Genomic DNA, 9,766 nt, shown 5'->3' with positions numbered 1-9,766 from the left:
TCAAAATCTTCCACAGGTATACCCACTAATGTTTAATAATATTCAGCTTAATCCTGCATCATCCTTGAACATACTTGGGGTTTCATTTACTCGGGACTTATCTTGGAAAGATCATATTACATCTCTTGTAAAATCTGCTTCCAAGAGATTGGGTGTGCTAAGGCGACTCCGCTCTTTCTTTGCCCCTGCACAATTGTTGACTCTATACAGGGGTTTTATCTGCCCCTGTGTGGAGTACAACTCTCATGTGTGGGGAGGCTCCCCACATACAGCTCTTCTCAATAGGGTGGAGTCAAAGTCTTTTCGTCTCATTAACTCTCCTCCTCTTACTGACTCCCTTCAACCTCTGTCTCTTCGCCACACTGTTGCATCTTTATCTCTTTTCCATCGCTACTTTAATGGTCACTGCTCCTCTGAACTGTCTGCTTGCATTCCTCCACCTCTACGACGGGCGCGTAGCACCCGTCTGGCAGCAAACTCTCATCCCTTTTCTGTCCAACTCTCTAATGCAAGAGTTAACCGTTACTCCCAGTCTTTCATTTATGCAACAGGTCAGCTCTGGAACTGTCTCCCTCTGTCTGTGTTTCCTGCTTCCTATGATCCCCAGTCTTTCAAATGCAGTGTGTCCAGGCATCGCAAAATGATCGGATCTTGAATTTGGCTCTCTATTGTATTATGTTTTTCTCTTGGAGGGAACTGTTACTGCGGGCTCATGGCCTTTGATTCCTTCTTCCTCGCATAAAAAAAAAAAAAGTCATTCCTTCCCTTCATTTAAAATCCCACGGAGTGCGATTTTGTTACACATGCCCCTGGACTAGCAAGATGCATTGATCGGTCACTATTCTTGTTTATACGAAACGATTTTATTCAAGGTCAGGAGAGCGCCGTATTAGTGAGGAAGTTAATGAAGGCTCTATCCAAATCCTCTGTTTCTAAAGCCTATAGTAAAGTTAATCCCAGCAAAGTGAGCTTTGTGAGCGCATGACGAGCGAGAGAGAGCCATGTAATCACAATTTCCCTCTGATATAATCACCGAATAGAGCCGAACATGCCCTTGGAAAAGTCGAGATTCCAAGAGGCTACTACGCCATTGTGGGTGAGTTGTTAGTTGATAACAAAATTTATTAAACGAATGTATCAAATGCCTAGCCCCGGGCTCCTACGCTCCTCATGGGGCAAGGTAGGATTGGACGATGGATGGATCAATGAGATGCAGAAAGAATTTCAACTGTACTTCATACAGGAGTAACTTTATTAACTTATGCTAAGTGTCACAGTCGGAACGGGTAGGGCGGGGTCAGAATGGGCTGCTCATTTGCAAACACCGTGAGTAAACACCGCTCGCTCGCTCGTAAAAATGCTGTGTAGATTGCAAGGATTATATATAGAGCAAAAGTGGTGGCCGGGATGATGGACTAATATATTACGACCTCTGATAGCCTTACATCCACCCCCTGCACTTTACAGTAGGTTACAAGTTAGGCCTCTTATTTACAGCAGTTGTGAAGCTCTAACACACTAGCTGGTACTATTAACAAACCCCTCCCCTTCTCTCTCTCTCTCTCTCTCTCCATCTCTCACAGTATGGATCGATGTATCCGTCTTCTATTCTCCGTGTCAGTATGTTTGTCACTCAGTAAATCTGTCAAAAAATCCATCTATTTATTTGTCAGTCCGTCTGTCTATTTGTCAGTTTTTCACTTCTTTTCATTTACCTCTCATGTTTCTTCCATGATGATTATAACCTAGCCCTAGCAGATGTATTACTCTGGTTGAAATGCAAATATGATTTCATAGCATTCTTGTAGTCAATATCTGCATTTAATAGTATGCCGTTCAGTTCAGTTATTTATGTTGTTATTTATGTTGTTACATCCACAAGACTGTATTATATGGCAGGAAGGAGCTTGTATAATGAGTGGAGTAAAGAAGACAACAGCTAATTCCTGTGCCAATATTCTTTCCTTGTCTTAGAAGAATCGTATGAACGTACCAGGACACACACACACACACACACACACACACACACACACACACACACACACACACACACACACACACACTCATCTACATTATGTCTATCTGTCTATCTACCTATATCTATATCTATTTATGTGTGTGTGTGTGTGTGTGTGTGTGTGTGTGTGTGTGTGTGTGTGTGTGTGTGTGTGTGTGTGTGTGTGTGTGTGTGTGTGTGTGTGTGTGTGTGTGTGTAATCGTATATGTACAGTGGTGGCCATAAATAATCACCTATACTCTTGTACCCCGTGCCTCAGACTGGCTTGTTTATGTGCGGCAAGTCACACTGAAGTAAGAGGAGCTGAGAGGGAGGGGCCAGAGAGAGAATGGAAGGTGGGTGGGGGGGACGAGCGATGGTGCTGGGGTGGATTGAGAAAGGGGAGAGAGGGTAGGAAGGGGAGGGAGAATGAAATGCGAAGTGGTGGTCACACAATTTGTCTATTTTCTTTCATTCAGGGCATGATATAAAGAAGTTAATATTCGGTAGATAATGCTGCATTACACCTTGTATAGCGGTGTCAGATAACAAGCTTTAGATAGGTGGTGATATCAAGGACTGGCTTGTGAGAGAAATATACTAACGTGACAGATCAAATATTAGTGCGGAGCCAGATATTTGCGTTTATCCATGTATTTTGACTTTAGATGCAGAATGGAATCTGGATGGCTTTGACTTCCGCAATGTTTGTGTAAGAAACGTCCTCTACCCTTACATGTAAGTACTTTTTGGGACTAAATATTATATGCATCCTTTGACATGGCTGTGTCCACAGTAAACATGATCACCCTCGCGGTATACACTCCCCCTATACAGTCACCATCATGTCAATTCAATAATTATTTAATGACATCTTCATATGAAAAGGCTATTTAAAATAACTGTGAATAAAAGGTAAATAAATTTGATGTCTGTGCTCATGGGTGGATATAATAACGGTATCTCTCATAATCTGTTAGAGGAAAAATGAAAAAATCTTACCCAAACTCCCAAAATATATCTATGCCATTGTTTACCGACACTGGTCAAGCGAAAGCAACCAGGAAAGGCTTAGTAAGTAGTCCAGTGGCCTCATGCCCTAAAAACCTCATGCAAGCTTCGCGGCACCGGGGAAACGATGTTGTTGATGGTTTGCTAGTTTTGTTTGAACAGCTCCCACTCGTCCTTGGTGTAATGGTCCTGGAGGAGGCGGACCCATGTCCTCTCGTTCTCTGGCTTCCTCGCGGTGACAATCTGGGCCCACACAATTTCGATGGCTCTGCACTAGTATTTGCTCTGTCACGTCAGTATACTTCTCTCACGAGCCAGTCCTTGATATCACCACCTGACCTGTCACGTCAGTATATTTCTCTCACGAGCCAGTCCTTGATATCACCACTTATCGAAAGTTTGTTATCTGACGCCGCTACACAAGGTGTAATGCAACATAATCTACTGAATAATAACTCCTTTATCTGATACCCTGTATGAAAAAGAAGAGATGAATTATGTGGCCCAGCTGCCCAAATATTTCGGGAGAAAATATGAAGGGGAGGCACAATTGAAGCAAGTTCGTCAAAGCACTTACGGTAAAAATATCGGTAAAATTATGCTACAGAAGCAACATCTCTACGTACCGGCACTGATAATGGAGGAAGGCCCTGCGTAATGGCAGGATTATTGATTAATCTAATGGCTTTATTTTGAATTTTGTCCAACTTCCTCAATGCAACCACTCCACACCCACTCTACAGTGGTGAACAGTATTCATTCTCCCTCCCCTACCTACCCTCCCTCCCCTCCCTCACTCCACCCAAGCACCATCGTTCGTAGCCCCCTCCCACCTTCCCTTCTCTCTCTGGCCCCTCCCTCTCAACCCCTTTTACTCCAGTGTGATTTGCCGCGCATAAAGGAGCCAGTCTGAGGCACGAAGCACAGGAGGATAGGAGATTATTTATGGCCACGACTGTACCTATATACATTTATATGTACATGCACTATGGGTCACAAAAGTATCGGTGCACAATATGAGTGATATAGTTGGGATCACAGATTGAAGGTCACTGAAATATTAGTGTCCGATCTGCCTACCTAGGGCTGGTAGCCCTAATGTCGGGAGGTGTCATAGGCTATATCGCCAACTCGCAATATCCTCTTGCAAACATATAGCAAATGTTATGTTTATGTAAACAGACCTTGTTCATACACAATGAGACGTTGGTAAGGTTAGCAGTTGCTGGAATGTTTTCGGAAGCCATCGGACCCACTGTGCACCAATACTTCTGTGACCCGTAGTACATCTATCTGCACGTATGTTTGTACCCGGATATATACAAACATGTATATGTATGTTTATTTGAATATGTATGGGATTCTATAGGTCTGAGTGAGATCAAAAGAAAAGAAAATTTAATTCAAATCCAAGACAGCAACCACCAATTTTACTACAGTGAAATGCAGAATGAAAGAGTTAGTAGTGAAAGATTTCTATTTAATACAAATCTTGCAGAGAACATTGATAAATTCAGCAGTGTCTGACAGTAGCATGGATTGTAATTAGACTAGGCAAAAGATACACGCTGATAATAATACAAGTATATGCACCCACTTCTTAAAGCACATGAAAAAATATAAACATTCTATGACAGGATCTTCCAGATTATGGAAGTAAAAAAGACCAGATATACTATACTCATGGGAGACTTTATTGCAAAAGTGGGCAAATAAAAAAATCGAGAAGCATGTATGGGAAAATTTGGAGTAGGAGAATGGAATGACAGAGATGAAACGGAGGTAAACGTTGCTGAAATGTATTGTATGAGAATAATGATCACACTCTTTCACAAAAGAAGAGGGAGAAAATGGACCTGGAGAAGCCCAAATGGAGGAACAAAGAATGAAACCAACCTCAACATAGCAGATAAGGACAACACGGTCATTAATGTCACGGTTATCATTTCGTTTCATTTTAATAATAACTTCTCAAACATGGTTGCACGCTTCGGCTCTGGTCACCTAATGGCGGTTCCCTATGCTGCTCGATCTCTGGCAGCATTCCTATTCAGTCCCTTATCCCTGAAGTCATAATCTATGACCTCGTCCCAGGTCTTTTTCGGTCTGTCTGTCTCAACCGTACCCCCAACATTAACACTTTTCACTCTCTGCACCCAGTTGTCATCCCCCATCCTCTCCATATGTCCAAACCATCTCAGTCCACCTTTTGCATCACAACACCAATAAACTCTAGTCCCATCCTGCCTCTTAGCTCTTCCATCGTGCACCTAGCCCCCACAGGTCTGGCATTCAAGAACGCACTGCACATCCACCTAATCATTGTCATTTCTGTACAGCTGAACCTGCGAATATCCTCTTCCTTTACTGCCACGGTCTCATTACCATACACCATTACACTCCTAACAAAAGCCGCATACAAAGATCCCTTAGCACAGAGGGAGACCCCTCAGTGTCAGAGAAGCAACAGCTCCCTGAAAAATCTTCTAACCACTCCTCACTCCAGCCCCACCTCCAGCACTTAACATGTCTCCCAAGTAACAAAACACTTCCACACTTCTACACACACGAGAAACTCACCAGCTCTATTATCACTACATCTCTTATACACCCACTTATCACACAGTACAAGATGGAATTACTTCCCACGCCTTTGTGACCATAGACTGGTTGGTTACACAGAGAGATTCAATTTCAGAAGTGAAAGAAAGAAACTAATTGAAAATAAAAAGGCATGCCCATTAAAAGTAAGCGAAAACAAAGTAAACTTTCAGTTAGAAATAAAGAACAGATTTCAGGCTCCGAGTTTAATGACAGACTGACAAAAGTGCTGAGGGAATCAGCGGAGGTAGTAGGGAAAGCAAATACAACAAAGACCAACAAGTATTGCAAAACTACCTTCGAGCTCATGAAAAGATGAAAGGAGATGAATGTGAAAACAAAGAAAGGTGAAACAGTAAGAGCAGAATTAAATAAGCTTATCTGCCAAAAACAGAGAGAGAGAAAAAAAAATGAAAGACAAACATGTATCAGATCAAAGAAACTATGAAAAAAGGAAATATTCTAAAACAGGTCCGAAGCAAAATGGCCCCAAGACTCTAACAAATTATATCACAAAAGACAAAATTGTGGTCATTAAGTGCAGTACCAATATGGAAATTTTCAGTTGACGCAAGTTAAATACCAGAGTTAACACCAGCCGATGTAAATTTCTCTCTTAATAATATGAAAAGAGGAAAGGACCAATGAGAAGATGGAACAGTAACAGATGTAGTGGTAGATGTAAAAGTACAAGACCGATTACCTGTAGCCCACTTATTTACACAGAGTATAAAGAAAATTTTCAAAACATGGTGCAAAGCAATAGTTATTTTGCTTTACAAGAAAGGCTACTCAAGAGTTCTTAATATCTATGGACACATTAGCTTATTACCAGCTATTTACAAACTCTTCACTAAAGTCCTTAAGAAAAGAATAACAAATTTGGAAGAAAACCAACGGTGACCAGGCAGGATTCTGAAATGGGTATTCAATTACAGATCATCTATCCACAATGAATCAGCCAATTGAGAAAAGTACAGAACAACATAAACCACTGTGCTTAGGTGTTGTTGATTACGAAAAGGTGCCGACTCAGTGGAGCACAAAGCAATAATAAATTCATTGCAGAAACAAGGAGAAAATGAGAACATTGTAAACCTGCTCGAAAACATGTATAAAGAGGGAACTGCAACAGTTAAATTACTTAAAGACTTGGAAAAAAAAATACGATTGAGAAGGGCGTGCGTCAGGGAGATACAATTTCACCAAAATTATTTACAGCATGCCTAGAAGGTAATTTCAGAGAGCTAGACTTGGAGAACGAAGGGGTTAACATAGATGGAGAATAGCTAAACTATTTAAGATTTGCAGTTAAGATTGCCCTAATCTCAGAAAAAGCAGAGACACAACAAGAAATGTTAAATGACCTAAATGGAGAAAGACTCAAAGTAGGGCTAAAGATGAATCGGAGAAAAACTAACGTTTACTCCAAATACACCAAGGAGCATCATCAAAATAAGTGACGTAATTCTTGAAGAAGTAGAGGAGCACAATTACGTGGGGCAAATACTAAAACGGCCATACCACGTTGAGTACACCGCTTCCCTTCCGATCAGCGAAGTTAAGCAACGTTGGGTCTGGTTAGTACTTGGATGGGTGACCGCCTGGGAACACCAGATGCTGTTGGCATCCCTACGTGTCAAGTGGGGTTGGTGGAGGATTAGTGCCCCTCCCTGTAAAACAATTAACTCTAAGCCCTTGACCACCCCGTTTGGGATACATGGCGTCTGGCAATGATGAATGAATGAAATACTAAAACTAATGAAATACCATGACAGCAAAATAAAAAAAGACGCATTACGTTTGGACTGAAAGGTCTCAGTAAACACAGAGACATCATGAAAAGTAGCTTACCAATATGCATGAAACAAAAAGTATAAAACGAATATATATCCCATCTTTGACATATGGTTGTGAGACCTGGAAACGGACAAACTCGATAGATAATCCACTAATCTGCTATCAAAGTGCAATGGAGAGACCAGTGATGGGAATATCTTTAAGAGACAGGAAAAGATCAACTTGGTTCACACAGCAGGCTAAACTCAAAGACACAGTAGAAGTGAGAGATGGAGGTGGGCAGATCTTCTAGCAAGAATAAGGGATAACCGATGGAGCAAGAGGCTGATTGACTTGATTCCAAGGGAATATAAGCTTAGCAGAAGACAGGAGGTGGAGAGTTGGGATATAGAAGTTTCCAGGCATAACGTGGCAGAAATTGGCTCAGTCAAGGAATTCGAGGAATAGTTGGGAAGGCCTTTGTTCAGCAGTGGACTTGCAATGGCTGCTGCTGCTGATATATATATATATATATATATATATATATATATATATATATATATATATATATATATATATATATATATATATATATATATATATATATATATTACAGTTTTACAGTTGAGTCTCCATTAACATGACAAAAAACAAGAACTGCTCCAAGTTCTTGCCGTGCGACATCTTACGACTTTATATGCACCATCCGACTACCATGAACCGCTACAACGATAAACAACAGCGGTAAACAAAACTGATTAACGTCTCTGTCAACAATTAACTAACAACTTAAGAATATACTCTACATTCAAAACAAGATATTATGATTCTACAAGTAATCTACAAGCAGGTGAGACAGTAACCAAGATCAGCTACAAATTAGAACCATACAACAACAAACTACATTTAAAGGGTGGACAAGTAACCAAAAGCCTACAAGCTAATCATAAGAAGAAAATGTACAAGTGCGAAAGTAAGTAACCTGAGGCATTGAGGAGGAAGTGGCGCAAACAAGCAACAATGCATACAGTGTGGAGGTGCTGATTTAGTGTCGTTACTGGGGAGAGAGACAACGCAGCAACACCTAAGCCTGAATTTACCAGCCCTGGCTCACCAGTCACCTCACTCACCACTGCTCACCATTACTCACCGCTATTCCATCACCTCGACACTGAGTCTTCGAGGGTGATGGGGCATGGTGAAGACAGCATAACACCCAACATCTACCTGCACACCCTGCACATCATCCTGCACCTTCCATCTAGTGAGTGAATATATTTTTACTCTTTTTCTCCCAGAGAGCTTAAGCATACAATCGTTTTTTGCTTATCACTTCACAAATGAATATCACCACTATCCTAAAGTGATATGTTGCTAATACAAAATCAAACCAACTAATATTAAGATAGGGTTATTGAGAATAACAGGATTAGAAGAAAAAAACAAACAAACAGGCAGTGAGTTGACGTTACGACCTGAGTCAGCACATTCAACTGACCCTGACCATCCTCCATCACCTTCCACAAGCTATTTTCCTTTTTACTTTTTATCACATTCTGCTCTTTCTAGTAGTATAACAACACCACTCGATTTATCTATCTATCTATCTATCTATCTATCTAGAGGGCATTTTTTTCCCCTAATTGTTGTTGTTATCTATGCATTTAGCGCATATCTGTACATAAAAATAAGAGTTTCGTAAGTACAACTCAGCAACATTCCTTAGCAATACGAGTATGTGCCTCTTAATTAGAGATTAGTGTTATTATGGGATGTTAAAAAAAAACACCAACTTTAGTGCCAGAGGAGACAGCATTTGAAATACCCAATGACAATTCACAATTAGCAGAACGAGAGGAAAACGTAACTAACACACATAGTTCTCCAAGAGCACGAGATCAAGAAACAAACACTTCACCAGTGACAGAAGTTGAGAAGAGTGATGTTACGTGGACACTTTTCTCTGACGTAGAAGGCGAAGATTACAGATCAGTCCTACATACTTGTGACAACTTATTCAATAGGATACATTGGTCCGGCAATACATACGCAGCAATTCCTTCTCATAACGACAAGACACTCCAAGTGAATTTGACCAAACAAACACAATGGTGAGCAGACCTAATACCACAGCTTCAACTTCCTCACATCAAGTATTTGTGTACCAAAAAGTTAAAATCTCATAAACTTCTAAGCACGGACTAAGATTGCATTGATGTAATGTCACTTCTAAATGAGTGTGAACAACTTTTTGTTAAAAGGCATATAACAGATGAGAATGAAAAAAATAGTTTTTTTTTTAAATAAAGGATTAACTAATAAAGGTGCCCAGCTGGGGATCTGCTTAGAGCTGATAAGCTTTTGCGGGCTCAGAATTAT

At 40.7% G+C, this 9,766-nt stretch overlaps 1 non-coding gene across 1 annotated transcript; it reads left to right on the top strand.

The window, feature by feature from the left end:
* The first annotated feature begins 7,118 nt into the window (after positions 1–7,118).
* On the top strand, positions 7,119–7,237 carry LOC145405694 (5S ribosomal RNA). Its single transcript, XR_013898434.1, has one exon. It is a non-coding gene; the product is annotated as a 5S ribosomal RNA (ribosomal RNA).
* Positions 7,238–9,766: the final 2,529 nt, after the last annotated feature.

The sequence above is a fragment of the Coenobita brevimanus genome, chromosome 67, assembly GCF_032717465.1.
Source record: "Coenobita brevimanus isolate Jiangsu-jjx chromosome 67, ASM3271746v2, whole genome shotgun sequence".
In the NCBI taxonomy this organism is placed as follows: Eukaryota; Metazoa; Arthropoda; class Malacostraca; order Decapoda; family Coenobitidae; genus Coenobita; species Coenobita brevimanus.
The sequence above is the reverse complement of the archived record's forward strand: the minus strand, read 5'-3'. Positions and strand labels throughout refer to the sequence as shown.